Below are 16,084 nucleotides of genomic sequence, written 5' to 3'. Positions count from 1 at the left end.
CAGGCTCTCTCATCCCCAACAGACTTCATACTTGCCCCTCTTTCCAGGACTCTTGCATTCACCTCCCTAACAACCCCATCCATAAACAAATTAAACAACCATGGAGACATCACACACCCCTGCCGCAAACCTACATTCACTGAGAACCAATCACTTTCCTCTCTTCCTACACGTACACATGCCTTACATCCTCGATAAAAACTTTTCACTGCTTCTAACAACTTGCCTCCCACACCATATATTCTTAATACCTTCCACAGAGCATCTCTATCAACTCTATCATATGCCTTCTCCAGATCCATAAATGCTACATACAAATCCATTTGCTTTTCTAAGTATTTCTCACATACATTCTTCAAAGCAAACACCTGATCCACACATCCTCTACCACTTCTGAAACCGCACTGCTCTTCCCCAATCTGATGCTCTGTACATGCCTTCACCCTCTCAATCAATACCCTCCCATATAATTTACCAGGAATACTCAACAAACTTATACCTCTGTAATTTGAGCACTCACTCTTATCCCCTTTGCCTTTGTACAATGGCACTATGCACGCATTCCGCCAATCCTCAGGCACCTCACCATGAGTCATACATACATTAAATAACCTTACCAACCAGTCAACAATACAGTCACCCCCTTTTTTAATAAATTCCACTGCAATACAATAAATTTATATAAATATATATTTTTCTTCTTTCTTTTAAACTATTCGCCATTTCCCGCGTTAGCGAGGTAGCACTAAGAACAGAGGACTGGGCCTTTTTTGGAATATCCTCACCTGGCCCCCTCTGTTCCTTCTTTTGGAAAATTAAAAAAAAAAAAACGAGAGGGGAGGATTTCCAGCCCCCCGCTCCCTCCCCTTTTAGTCGCCTTCTACGACACGCAGGGAATACGTGGGAAGTATTCTTAATCCCCTATCCCCAGGGATAATATATATATATATATATATATATATATATATATATATATATATATATATATATATATATATATATGATCACACTTGTCTGTGACGATAGTATGAAGGTGAAATCGCACTTCAGTAGTTCATACAATTTTATTTAACATGTAATCTTTCTATATATGTGGCACGACATGTTCCGTGGAGACAATCCACTTCATCATCAGGTGTCAGTACTTAACAAAGTTATTTAAATCCCAACATCACACTTGATTCCCGCCGTCCAACACCAATCTTTATAGACCAAGCACTGTCTGCTTTGTCTGGTCGTAACCGTTGTAAGGGAGAGTGATTAAGGGGGTCACGTGGCGGGGGTTGACCTGGGTAGCTGGGTGTGTCTTGAACAACTTTTTTGTTTTCGTATTTTGTCAATTCTCTCATAATGATTTGGTTAATCCAAGGATGGGCTTTGAAATTGCCTGGGGACAAACTAAAGTTCGTAGTATTAGCAATTAAGACAGATTCATAACGTTACGTGTGGCATAATCAACAGAGTGGTATAGAATAACGGGATTTTCAAGATCTCTGGCCAGGGTGATCATTTTCATGACAATGTTTAGCGATCGCATTTTTGTGGTCATCCCTGCGTACTGAATGACGGTGCCAATAACACCTCTCCGTTACAGTCTTACCAGTCTGGCCTACATAAATATATTTACATGCCTTGCATTTGACGGCGTAAACACTCCCAATTGTTGCATGATTTGGCCTATTATTCATTAAGGTCTTGCTGATGGTGTTATTGTACTGGAAAGCAACATTGCAAGCACATTTATTTTTTTAGAACATGTCTCAGATTACTTAGCCAAGTTGGAAGAATAGGGCAACACTAAACATTTAGACTCATCCTTATTTGTCACATTTTTGTTACAAGAAGCATAAAATGTCGTCCTAGCTTTCCAGTAAGCTTTGTTCATAAACCAATTAGGATAATATAACTGCCTAAAGATACGTCTTATATGACTACATTCGTCTACCAGGCCTATGAGATCACATATCCGTAGTGCTCTTAAAAACATAGACATAACTACAGACATTTTTATTGAGAAATAATGAATATAACCCTCAGAGTTGGTAGACTTCCTGTAGATCATAAAGGACAAGTGTTTAGATTCTCTATTTATCAACACATCAAGAGAGGGCAGTTTGCCTCCTTTTAACCATTAGATATTGAATTTGATGGCGAGGTAGGAGGCTGTTACCATGAAAACTTTAATCACGGACTAGTGTTATCATATATATATATATATATATATATATATATATATATATATATATATATATATATCGTTGTCAGTATAGATATGATAACAATAAGACGGTAGTATATAACACGTATGCCGAGAAGCCTTGGAGGACGTTATGTTCACTTCGTGGCTGGAGAGGGAGTGTGTTGTTCCCGGATCCACTTTCCAACCCACCTCCCTGGAGACGAGACGGCGGGGTGGCCTTGAGGTCTCGCCCAGTTCCTGTTATGAATTATCTGCTACTGAAGAAGAGTGCAAGCTTGGGCCAAGTGCTTGGCTCATGTATGAATAACAGGTACGTGTGTACAGCTGCCATGAATAACAATGTATCACTTTAATTAAAGTCATCATCATTATTGGGGGATCATACTTTTCCCCTCTGATCTAATGAGTCAAGACTGGGTTGTTTTGCACTTACATTCTAATACATATTGCTAGATTTATGTGGTTATTCTAAATCTATTTCTAATTCTTCATCCTCATACATATATAGACCAAGCAAAGTCCTTAGCGCTTGGTCTATAAAGATTGGTGTTGGACGGCGGGAACCAAGTGTGATGTTGGGATTTGAATAACTTTAAGTACTGACACCTGATGATGAGGTGGACTGTCTCCACGAAACATGTCGTGCCACATGTATAGAAAAAGTACATGTTGAATAAGATTGTATGAACTACTGAAGTGCGATTTCACCTTCATACTATCATCACGGACAAGTGTAATCATCATCATATATATATATATATATATATATATATATATATATATATATATATATATATATATATATATATATATATATATATATATATATAAATCCGGTGACGTCTCTTGGTGTTACATGCATTCTAGTTATACCCACCAATGTATCTGGGTGTAACGTGAGTCCATTTCGTATAACAATATCTGTCTTTTTCCTTCAATTACCTGGCGTGACTTGACGTATCTTGGTTTTCCTAATCCGGCATCATTTGATCGTATCTTTAGGTTCGCAGAGGTTTGGATTGCCTTAAGGAGATAAACTGTCGAATCATGAATTTTTGATTTATACCAAACTATTTATATATCACTGACTCATCAAAGATGCATTGTGTCTACCTCAGCAGATTCCGAGATTTAATGTAAACAGATAACACACAGTGGAAGGCATGAGTTATGGTCGTGCCTCACGAACTCCTATAATTACTCCAGAAAGAGATTATTCTCAGTATGCTCACATGACTTGTCAGAAGCCAAGGGTATTTAGAATTCCCCTCCACAACACCGCCTTGGGAAACCAGGGTAAGACTTGGAATTCCCAAGGTTAGAGGCCAACTGATTATGTGGAAGCCGCTTCAGGTGCTCAGAAGGGGAACACAGTATGTGTAACTTGAAAGATTATCTTTATATCTTCGCTTAGCGTCTTTAGATAACCTGGGGGGGGGGGGGTGTTAGGTGGGTGAATGGTGAGATTAGATACATATGCAGAAGGCGAATGAAAAGACGGTAATAGAACGGGTTATCACTGCATCTGTACGTGATGAACAGGGGATAAACATGAGGCTTATAGTGTCTGAATTAGATGGTAATGAAGACGGAACAAGGCAATCGAACCGTGAAGCCATCCGGTGTGTGCAATAAAAACGCCACAGATGTCAACAGAGAACAACAACAGATCAGAGAGAAGACATCTCATCCCCAACTTATCTACAGGATCCAAGGTTTTACCAAGTCATGTTGACGAGGCTTCCAGTATTTCCCAAGGCAGCTATCATGTTGTTGGTGCCCCTGGCTGTCTCCACTACGACTCATAAGAAGATATTTATATATATATATATATATATATATATATATATATATATATATATATATATATATATATATATATATATATATATATATATATAAAATAAGGAAAAAAACAGTCGTTACCTGTTAGTGTTGATTAGGAACAGGCGGTTCGAGTTAGTACTTAGTGATGATGTTGATCAATATTACGGTTGACCATGGGGGCCCATAAGCCATGGTGTAGGTGAACCCCCTAAATTAGAATGTTGATGACCCAATTAGGTTAATGGATTGTCATGTATACTATGGCCACTTACTTTCCTGGAAGCTAAATTAGAGGCCTATCACCATTTGACATACAAACCTGAATATAATGAGGCCATGTAATATGACAGTGCAAGATACACATACATAAACCCAATGGACCATCTTGATGTATAGAAATGGTAACAACATTACTGATATAGTCAGTCATCATGCATGGGTGAAGGGGCTCAAAGCAACGTATCAATAAGGTGGGGTTATTAGCTTACTAACAACATACCGGTGTTAGTGGTATTCGTAATAAGAAAATTGAGAATTCTTAATGCATGTTGAAGGTGCCAGTCATCAGTCAAGGACAAAAGTCCAAACCAAGACCGGGCCTTAATTGAAATGTAGAGAATTCCACATCAAGGCCAGGCCTTGATTGAGATATAGAGAATTATGAAAGGGAAAAAGAAAAGACAAGGGAAAGTATTTAAGAATTTTTGAGAAAGTGAAAAAACTTGTCTTTTGAAATGTGCGGCAGGTCATAGTTACTGAGAAAGACATGAGAAGATGTAGAGTTCCAAAGCTTCAACACGTAGGGAGAGAAGCAGGTGTCAAAACGGCCCACCCTTGAGTTGCCGATGGCTACACAGTAATCATGTGACGCGGCAGCTTGCCGAGTATTGCGTGGTCTTGCTTGTGGCAGGGTCACAAAAGATACCCAGCTCTCGGGAGCAAAAACCAAAATATTACTTTACTTATCTACCTGTCAATAATCTATGGAGTCATAGTACAGAGGTATAGCTGTCCTAACATCTAATAAAAACATGTGACATAACTCTTACAATATGGAACTAATGGGCAAAGGAAGAATTATGGGACATGCACTTAATCTATTGACATTTGAAAGCAAGTTGTCTGTATTAATGCCTGGCTGCTTCGCCTTGGATCTCTGGTGTCAAAAGCTCACTCACTTAAGGAACCATCAACTGATAACACTCGTCGTCAAGATATGATCTAAGCTGTGACTTACGGACCACGGACGGGTCTCTATGCGTATCCCCGTCCGTTAGGTCATGTCGGTCCGTACGCGCCCTGCTTGCATGGCGCGCCGTGCCGCGCACGCTGGGTTAAGCACGCCCTAAATACATCCTTAATGCCGCTCACATACCCGGTCGCCCCATCGGTAAGACTCCCTCCTTAGCTGAGACTCAAGATTGTTAGGAATGGATGCCTTTTCCTCTCGCCAGGTTAAGCAGTAGTCTGATTTGAACCAGCTGGTGAGAGTTCCTGTCTGTGAACAGACGCCCCTGGGAAACTGGCCAGTCCTCGTCTGTGGGTTAGAAATGTGTTAGATGAACAGTAGTGTTGGTACACTTTCCTCAGTTAAGAACTTTGATGTACACCTTCAGATTTCCACGCTCGATGCATATTCGTTGTGTCAATAGTTGACATTAACTCACTGTATATTTCTTATTTCAATATATATATATATATATATATATATATATATATATATATATATATATATGTGTGTGTGTGTGTGTGTGTGTGTGTGTGAAATCGCACTTCAGTAGCACTTCATACAATTCTATCGAACATGTAATTTTTCTATATATGTGGCACGACATGTTTAGTGGAGACAATCCACCTCATCATCAGGTATCAGTACTTAACAAAGTTACTCAAATCCCAACAGCATACTTGGTTCCCGCCGTACAACACCAATCACTCTAGGCCAAGCACTGTCTGCTATGTAAAGGTGAATGATTAAGAAGGGTCAGGTGAGGAACGTTGACACTGAGTAGCTGGGTGTATGAATGACTTCTTTTTTTATGTTTACATGTTTTATCAATTCTCTCATAATGATTTGGTTAATGCTAGGATGAGCTTCGAAATTGTCTGGGGACAAATAAAAGTTCTTAGTATTAGCAAATAAGAGAGATTCAATGACGTTACGTGTGACATAATCAGCAGAGGGGTATAGAATAACGGGATTTTCAAGATCTATGGCCAGGGTGATCATTTTCATGACAATGTTTAGCGATCGCATTTTTGTGGTCATCCCTGCGTACTGCATGACGGTGCCAATAACATCTCTCACTTACAGTCTTCCCAGAGGAGTTATTGGTATAGAGGATCGAACATATGAGCATCTCGGCAATGTATAGATATCAGCACATGTAATATTCACAAGTAAATCAATATAGACAATTTCACCACTGCTCGTCCAAGAATCGAACCCAGGCCACCAAGAACAGTAGGTAGAAAGCGAACGCCTGAACCATCGATGAGTTAAATCGCATGTCTTCTAAGCTGTTACTGCAGGTGTTGGTCACTATTGTCGTGGATGGTGTGTGTTATATATAGGACAGTCTGGTGAAGATCTTTGCTTTAGACTTAAGCAACACGTAGTTGTCATGTGAGGAGAGGACAAGTTTCCAGTGCCTTACTTATACATGTGAGATATAATGACCATTGTATTGATTAGACAAACACTTCTTCAGTTAAGTCTTGTGATTCTTTGATCATAACAAATATCACCGAATATTTCTTATAAAACCTGAAGACGTTTGTAACACGAATGTCTAATCTAAAACATGAGGACATTTGTAACACGAACATCAGTGAAGGATGACATGAAGTGGATAGCTCAGTCGTAGGGAGGATCTGTAAACAGCTTAAATTTGTGTTGACCAAGTAACATATCTTACAACAGGCATGGAGGCTGGTCTTCTGCCACATGTTGAAGAGCACATGTGCTGGGGCACAACACATTACCTCTGCCCGCCCATATACACTGGCTGTGGAATGAAGTTCTCTCATATTTCTCTGCTCTTTCCTGAAGATGTGACATTACACGAAAGCGCTTGGGATACTTTGTGTTTCATTCTCCCTAATGTCTCTCTCTCTCTCTCTCTCTCTCTCTCTCTCTCTCTCTCTCTCTCTCTCTCTCTCTCTCTCTCTCTCTCTCTCTCTCTACCTACCTACCTACCTACCTACCACTATAATAACTAACATGAATAGCATCACATTGATGGATGAAAGATTAAGGAGGAAGAGCAACGAGTGTATCATTTTATTTTGTCGTATGGTTCAGTACGACGACATTCTGTACTCAAGTCTAATTCATAAAACATTCACTTATCATCTCTGGTGTACTAATATCTGAGAACGTTCAGTAATCATCGATATTATCACAAAGATAAAATAATGCTGGAAGATCTTAAACAAACAACGAAGAGTGAAGGTTGGTTTATTAAAAGAAACAAAGATTGCTGGTTGGTTGATAGCTAGGATCAAAGGTTGGTGGTTGGTTGATAGCTAGAACGAAGATTGCTGGTTGGTTGATTGCTAGGAACAAAGATTGCTGGTTGGTTGATAGCTAGGAACAAAGATTGCTGGTTGGTTGATTGCGAGGAACAAAGATTGCTGGTTGGTTTGCACTGCAGCTTTGACTTGTGCTCAGCTGGTGGTGGTCCTTCTGACGTCACAGCTCACCATCTGCAACACTACCAAGAGAAAGAAAACGATGTAACACATTTATGTTTCATTACTGTCAACGGAAATTGTTGCTATGGATCTTGTGTCTCAAAATGTATGATATATATATTTTCTTTTTTTTCTTTCAAACTATTCGCCATTTCCCGCATTAGCGAGGTAGCGTTAAGAACAGAGGACTGGGCCTTTGAGGGAATACCCTCACCTGGCCCAATTCTCTGTTCCTTCTTTTGGGAAAAAAAAAAAAAAAAAAACACGAGAGGGGAGGATTTCCAGCCCCCCGCTCCCTCCCCTTTTAGTCGCCTTCTACGACACGCAGGGAATACGTGGGAAGTATTCTTAATCCCCTATCCCCAGGGATATATATATATATATATATATATATATATATATATATATATATATATATATATATATATATATATATATATATATATTTGTTTATTTATTTATATTTTGCTTTGTCGCTGTCTCCCGTGCTAGCGAGGTAGCGCAGGGAAACAGACGAAAGAATGGCCCAACCCACCCACATACACATACATATATATATATATATATATATATATATATATATATATATATATATATATATATATATAGGCTGTACATCTTGAACAACATCTGGTGTCATACAAAACTTGTGTAAGCAGTCTGGACTTACCACATTCTTAGTTTATTCCTTTTATTCACTATTGTTTTACAACTTGGAATTTTGTTATTAACATTTGTGATTACTGTTTAGTGTTAATGTGAGATATGTTCATGTACCTCCCTCTTCTTAACCTTGTATATATGTTGCACTATATCTTTACACCTATTTGTGTGTGTGTGTGCGTGTGTGTGTGTGTGTGTGTGTGTGTGTGTGTGTGTGTGTGTGTGTGTGTGTGTGTGTGTGTGTGTGTGTGTTAATTCATACATGACCATATCAAGAAAGATATATACCTTTTCATTACTTGCCGTAGGAGCCTTTAGAGCAGGGTCCTGGGTGAACCACATAAATTCCTCCTCCTTGTCGACAATTTGTATTACGCAGGTGACATGGATTGCTGTATGTCACGCCGTCCGAGCCACACAATGGGTCATATTCCAGGGTGCAAACGTCAGAACACCTTCCTGCACAGACAAACCAGAAGTTAGAACCTGTGAAGCACATTTGGTCCTTTTTCTTCATTTACTGGAGCTGGCAATTATGATGGCATCAGACATTATGCTGATATGTGTTGTAGATTTATATCTACCTTTATCTATGATGAAATATCCTGTGGTACTGGACAGCTCTCCTGTCCCTGAATTAGATAGTTAAAATGATTATCAAATCTCGTAGTTTCAGGAGAGCAAACAATTATTTGAGGAACATTTTTACGTATTTTGTTTGGGGACTCGAATATGTGGATAATGGTACGAAAGTTTACCATACGGTGAAAACAACAGATGAAACTAAGTGAGAAGAGAAGGAATTATAGAGAATGTTATACATTGGTGTGAGTTAATGAGGGAAATATGAAGAGCTGTATTGTGGTGTCTGACGACCGAGAGCTGGGAGGACATGAGGAAATATAATGAGATGTAAACCTTCATGGAAACTTGGTTGTCTCTTCTAGAACGGAAACTGGAATGTAAATAAAGCCAAAGGAAAGTTCTCTCGCGAGATCTTACTGTAAGCTGTAGTGGAGGCAGTCAGCGCCACCAGGAGCAGGACGGCCGTCAGGAGAACTACTCGACCCATTGTCAGCGGGATTCAAGGACCTGTGAATGATGGCAAGTGAGACACCTTTATTGTCTACTACTGTCTGCTTCCGTCTGTTGTCTTTTGTGTCTGTTGCTTCACATTAATGGGATCATGTGTCTATTGTCTCAATTTCTTCTATTTTCCAACTTGTTTACAGACGTATTTGGCTGCATGTTCATCCCACATATGTCTACCAAGTACACATACTCCAGTCTTGCCTGTCTTAACCTCTCAATCATATATATATATATATATATATATATATATATATATATATATATATATATAGAGGATGTGTGGATCAGGTGTTTGCTTTGAAGAATGTATGTGAGAAATACTTAGAAAAGCAAATGGATTTGTATGTAGCATTTATGGATCTGGAGAAGGCATATGATAGAGTTGATAGAGATGCTCTGTGGAAGGTATTAAGAATATATGGTGTGGGAGGCAAGTTGTTAGAAGCAGTGAAAAGTTTTTATCGAGGATGTAAGGCATGTGTACGTGTAGGAAGAGAGGAAAGTGATTGGTTCTCAGTGAATGTAGGTTTGCGGCAGGGGTGTGTGATGTCTCCATGGTTGTTTAATTTGTTTATGGATGGGGTTGTTAGGGAGGTAAATGCAAGAGTCCTGGAAAGAGGGGCAAGTATGAAGTCTGTTGGGGATGAGAGAGCTTGGGAAGTGAGTCAGTTGTTGTTCGCTGATGATACAGCGCTGGTGGCTGATTCATGTGAGAAACTGCAGAAGCTGGTGACTGAGTTTGGTAAAGTGTGTGGAAGAAGAAAGTTAAGAGTAAATGTGAATAAGAGCAAGGTTATTAGGTACAGTAGGGTTGAGGGTCAAGTCAATTGGGAGGTGAGTTTGAATGGAGAAAAACTGGAGGAAGTGAAGTGTTTTAGATATCTGGGAGTGGATCTGTCAGCGGATGGAACCATGGAAGCGGAAGTGGATCATAGGGTGGGGGAGGGGGCGAAAATTTTGGGAGCCTTGAAAAATGTGTGGAAGTCGAGAACATTATCTCGGAAAGCAAAAATGGGTATGTTTGAAGGAATAGTGGTTCCAACAATGTTGTATGGTTGCGAGGCGTGGGCTATGGATAGAGTTGTGCGCAGGAGGATGGATGTGCTGGAAATGAGATGTTTGAGGACAATGTGTGGTGTGAGGTGGTTTGATCGAGTAAGTAACGTAAGGGTAAGAGAGATGTGTGGAAATAAAAAGAGCGTGGTTGAGAGAGCAGAAGAGGGTGTTTTGAAATGGTTTGGGCACATGGAGAGAATGAGTGAGGAAAGATTGACCAAGAGGATATATGTGTCGGAGGTGGAGGGAACGAGGAGAAGAGGGAGACCAAATTGGAGGTGGAAAGATGGAGTGAAAAAGATTTTGTGTGATCGGGGCCTGAACATGCAGGAGGGTGAAAGGAGGGCAAGGAATAGAGTGAATTGGAGCGATGTGGTATACAGGGGTTGACGTGCTGTCAGTGGATTGAATCAAGGCATGTGAAGCGTCTGGGGTAAACCATGGAAAGCTGTGTAGGTATGTATATTTGCGTGTGTGGACGTGTGTATGTGCATGTGTATGGGGGGGGGGGTTGGGCCATTTCTTTCGTCTGTTTCCTTGCGCTACCTCGCAAACGCGGGAGACAGCGACAAAGTATAAAAAAAAAAAAAAAAAAAATATATATGTGTGAAATTTTGTAACTTGCAAAACTTAAAGATAAAACCAGCACTGAGACAGGTATCACCAAGAACCCTCAGGTAACTCCAGGTAAGTCAAGACCAGACGCAGACGTGGACTCACCTGGTGAATGAAGCAGGTAAGGCGGCTCTTGGGTTAATGCATGGAGTTACCGCCTTATATACCCCCTCCCATCCTCCACGTTGGCTACTTCAGGTTATGTCTTAAGGTGAATTTTATCAAGATAACGAATAATATAAATCACGATATGGCAACTTTCTTAGAGGATATTAAAGGACCATTTTATGCTGAAAAATGGAAATACCAACTTGAAACTAAAAGAACACGAACGAAACTCCTTGAAAAAAATCAGTTATGGTAACCAACTCTCTCTCTCTCTCTCTCTCTCTCTCTCTCTCTCTCTCTCTCTCTCTCTCTCTCTCTCTCTCTCTCTCTCTCTCTCTCTCTCTCTCCACAAAGATTAGAAATTTCCAACTGAGCAAGGCTGAATATCCCAATGTTGATCCATTGTTCTTAGATTTGTCATTTACTCAGCAAAACATGATTAATCATCCACACGCTAATCAATGATCCTCTTAGCATTATGTATATGCAGTCCAGAATTCATATGAATGTATTTTTAGAACACATATAGTACTGAATCAAGATTAAAGTATCCTAATATTTTGGTCAAAACTTTACCAGAAAAAAAATAAGGAAATGTCAGACTTACCTGGGCCTTGAGCCATGTTTGTATAACATTTCAGTCCCCGAGACTTTTAACTCTCCTGGTTTTTTTTTTTTTTTTTCCCTCAAGTAAGAAAACGCGATATGACCAGTCACTACACTGCTGTACGTTGTGTATTAATGTGTATCATTCAGATACAAGCTTAGCGATAAGGGAATATCGTACCCTAGTATGACTCCCTATCACTAAACATGAAAATGTCGATGAATGTCAGATTTCGCAGTTTGTGGAGATTAAACGTTGAATTAAGAAGCGTATTTGTGTACTTGATGAAGGGCGATGAAATGCATGCTATGGTAAGATGTTAGTGTTAAGCCACATAAGAAATTAAAAATTGTGTTAGACGTGGCAGCTGATGCATTCGATACTAACTCTCGATTGTTTGTTTATCATTATCAGATGCTAGTGTTCATACTGGAGATCAGAAGCAACAGTTATATTAGTTATAGAATGATAGAATGATAGTTGTGTGGTGAGGGACTGCTGGCAGGTACCATCGACCATACACTGGTCTATGGTAGTGTGGTGAGGGACTGTTGGCTGGTACCATCAACCATATACTGGTCTGTGGTAGTGTGGTGAGGGACTGTTGGCTGGTGTGTGTGTCATGTTACACTGTAGTGTGGTGGTGAGGCTTGGGGCAGGATAGTCACTTGGAGTGAAGAATATAAGTGGATGAGACAAATATAATCATTAAACCCCACATGTGATGCGACTAGGCTCTGGGCATGATCTGAGGGTGTAAACATACGATATTGAGCCTACGGTGAGGCACATGATACTGAGTGACATGAGAAGGATGACAAGGGAATGATATACAGTGATGTGAGTTCATGAAGGAATTGTGGACGTTCCTGTGAGAAGCGAGCTGGTAGAGGACGTGAGAGGATATATGTAATTTGATGGCAAAGTTAAAGTTGCCAATACTTTGTCTTTTACAGAAAGGAGTCGGGAATGTAAGTAAGACAGAGCAATAGGTTTCTCAAAGCTCCTACTGTACGCACTCCGCAGTGAATAATACCAAGGCCACCAGCAAGGTGAAGGCCATCTGCTGTCATGCCCCTTGGACTAACTCCATAGTACAACCTGACCACTGTATATGCCCTGGTTCAACCTATGGACAGCACGTAAAGCTAATACACAACGATTCAGTCATTTGTATCCAGTGCACGCCTCTCACCCTCCTGCATGTTCAGGTCCCAACACCCCAAGAGGATTCCTCCACTCCATCCAATCTTTAACACATCCCGTAACTCAGTCTCTTTTCACTCATACTCTCTGTATGTCCGAACAATTTCAGCAAACCCTCTCACATTACCTGGGTTCACTGCCACACCTCTTTCTCTCATTACTATAACAGTCACGATCACCTACCTGCTCTACACCACATAACGTCCAAAGACACTTCTATTGCAACACATGTCCACTCGCCATCCCCTTTGTGTTGAAGACTCAAAACTCACCTCCAGCTAAACTATTGTGTCAGTAAATTCGTTCACCGTTACGCTTAACTGACCCCCCCCCCCCTCGCTCCTTAAGTCACTCATGACTTTATCCCCCGTCCCCCTTTCCATCCTGTGACTCACATCACTCCCCATGGTCCCATCTGTTGCCACGTCCATTCCCAGGTCACCAAACCAATCCAATTCTTCCTAGTCCAACACAATCAAACGTACCCTCACACGATCCTCTTTCAACTCTTCATTGCTTATCTTTATCTTCGTAACGTTCATATTTAGTCTCAATTTTCTTTTTATTCTCTCCTTCCACACTCCCACACACTCCGTCACCATCTTCTGCAAATTCCCTCTCGAGTCAGCTACCAGAACCGTGTCATCTGCAAACCAACAACCTAACCCGCTGGTCCATGTCTACCAACTTCCCTTTCTGAACCTCTCTAGACGTAGAATACCATCCATAGACCTACCCAGCTGACGTTTGACCCTGGAACTCTTTGCTCGTATCCTGTTTAACCAATGGAATGTTAGGGCAAGTTTTTATGCTCCTGTTTCCTCTACCATAACAAAAACATCTTTATGACAACAGGGAAGATATTGTAATGTCGGTAAGACATAGAAACAGGTCTTTTCTGTCACACTAGTTTTCCTTTACTCTCAGGGGAATTTGACTAAGGTCGACGTATTACATAAAGGATATTTCTAGACTCATTAGTTTCTTTCCAGACGCGACACATCAAAACAACCAAAATCTAGACACAAATATCAAGACTTTGCATATCTAAAGGTAAGATCGGTACTAGACCAGGTACCACCGGAATCGCTCAGGTCAGGTATGAGATCAGATACAAACGTGGCAGGTGGGGGTATAAAGGTCTAGCGTGTCGTCTCAGGTGTAGATACGGCATCAATCCCTCCATGCTGGACTTCGACAATTCATGCCTTATAGAGAAGCTATATAAAGGTAGTCAAATGATTAAACTCGCATTTAGGAAATATAGCGGAATGTTGACATACCAGAAATAATAATATCTTGATTGGGTGACCTTGATTTTAATCATATACACAACGGAAACTTTAGACTTTGGATGAAATTATAAATTCGAGCAAGAGAACAATGTCGTAACTCATGATGAAGAACGAATTGATCAACTTACGACCTCATGTATGGATTTCAACCTAATGTTGATTATAAACAAACCAACAATACGTGAGGATGCAATTAATCTGATGTCTACAGATGACGTAACTCTACTTTCAGATATTGAGATCATAATTATTACCGACCATGACATGATACAAGTGTGTACTGACCTGAACTCTGGAATGGACACAAACAAACTGAAATGGAAATGAAATGGGCAAAGCCAGACATCATGAAGTGAAAAGTGTAAATATTTCAAAGAAATTGAACTTCTAATTGGGAAAAGTAGATAATCTAATTTTCGGCAAAAAAAGGAAGGAAACAAACATAGCCGTCCTCTACCAGTACGTTGATAAGATAACTGAAGAAAAAGTGAGGAAGGATTGGGATGTAAGTCTGGTTTCTTAGATGGCGTGTGTGTCTAGGGTGTGCACGTGAAGAAGGTTGGGCACTTCTCTCTGCTGGTCTTAAGTCCTCAGTGATCAGTGCATGCGTTTGGGGGGAGGGTAGGGGGTTTTGAAGGGTAGATTGGTTAACTGATGAAAGCTAGGGTAATGTACGGAGTTTATACTCTTGTTTATGGTGTGTTTTGGAAAGGAGGTTTGTGTTGATGTGGGAGGAGGCACCAAACGCTCGTGTTTATGTCACTGTTGTATGTCTATTATTTTGAGTGCTCCTTTGTGCAGGGGAGTGAGGTGCAGTTCTACCGCTCAGAGACAGCTGGAGCATCGGATGACCTAGAGCTTTTGGGTAAAGGGATGGGAGTGTGCCACTCTGGCCAGCTGTAGTCTGATGGTCCAAGGTTTGAATTACACTGACCAGCTTGTATTGTGAGATGGGGAAAGAAGACCAGAACATCAGGACTCAGTGATCAGTTAACTTGTGTCATTGTGGAGATATATTTGTGTGAGACACATAGTCCAGTACAAGGTGAGGGAGATGGTTGGATATGCACTCTGTACAGAAGCAAGGGAATGCGGTCTCCCCTTCAGGACATGAGGGGCACCCGCAGGGTGTGTTCCATGTTGACAATGAAGAAACGGAGATAAAGTTACTCTTGTCTTCCTGGATATGTGCGTGTGTGTGTGTGTGTGTGTGTGTGTGTCTGTCTGTCTGTCTGTCTGTCTGTCTGTTTGTGTATGTGTCTGTGTGTGTTTGTGTGTCTGTCTGTCTGTCTGTCTGTCTGTTTCTGTAAGTGTCTGTGTGTGTTTGTGTGTTTGTGTGTGTGTGTGTGTGTGTGTGTGTGTGTGTGTGTGTGTGTGTGTGTGTGTGTGTGTGTGTGTGTGTGTGTGAGTGTGTGTATGTGTGTGTGCGTGTATCCTTAGTGTGTATATAAACGGGTCAAAAAAAGCAACAGACAAATGCGAGAACGAACAGCTTCAAAGATGACAGACAGATGGTACGTGAGTTGAGAATAGAATATGATTATGACGTGTGATGATATAATGGAGTAAATACTGAAGTGTTCTTCACCATTAGCCTGGGTTGAAAAAAAGAATGAGAGACGAACAAGGAAACAGAACATAATATGTGAGATGCAGGACTTTGTGGCATGGTTGTGTAAGCATTGGCAAATTCAACCTCGCTCAGTGGAAATTTCCAGA

The 16,084-nt window shown here is 40.6% G+C and overlaps 1 long non-coding RNA gene across 1 annotated transcript; it reads right to left on the bottom strand.

Moving 5' to 3' along the window:
- Positions 1-7,473: 7,473 nt before the first annotated feature.
- Positions 7,474-11,320, bottom strand: LOC139758495 (uncharacterized). The gene is made up of 4 exons (XR_011714841.1): positions 11,255-11,320; positions 9,389-9,478; positions 8,675-8,845; positions 7,474-7,743 (listed from the first exon to the last, which is right to left on the bottom strand). It is a non-coding gene; the product is annotated as an uncharacterized lncRNA (long non-coding RNA).
- Between the last annotated feature and the right edge of the window lie 4,764 nt (positions 11,321-16,084).

Source organism: Panulirus ornatus, chromosome 30 (genome assembly GCF_036320965.1).
Source record: "Panulirus ornatus isolate Po-2019 chromosome 30, ASM3632096v1, whole genome shotgun sequence".
NCBI classification, from domain to species: domain Eukaryota; kingdom Metazoa; phylum Arthropoda; class Malacostraca; order Decapoda; family Palinuridae; genus Panulirus; species Panulirus ornatus.
Note: the sequence above shows the minus strand (reverse complement) of the source record. Positions and strands in the feature narration are given on the sequence as shown.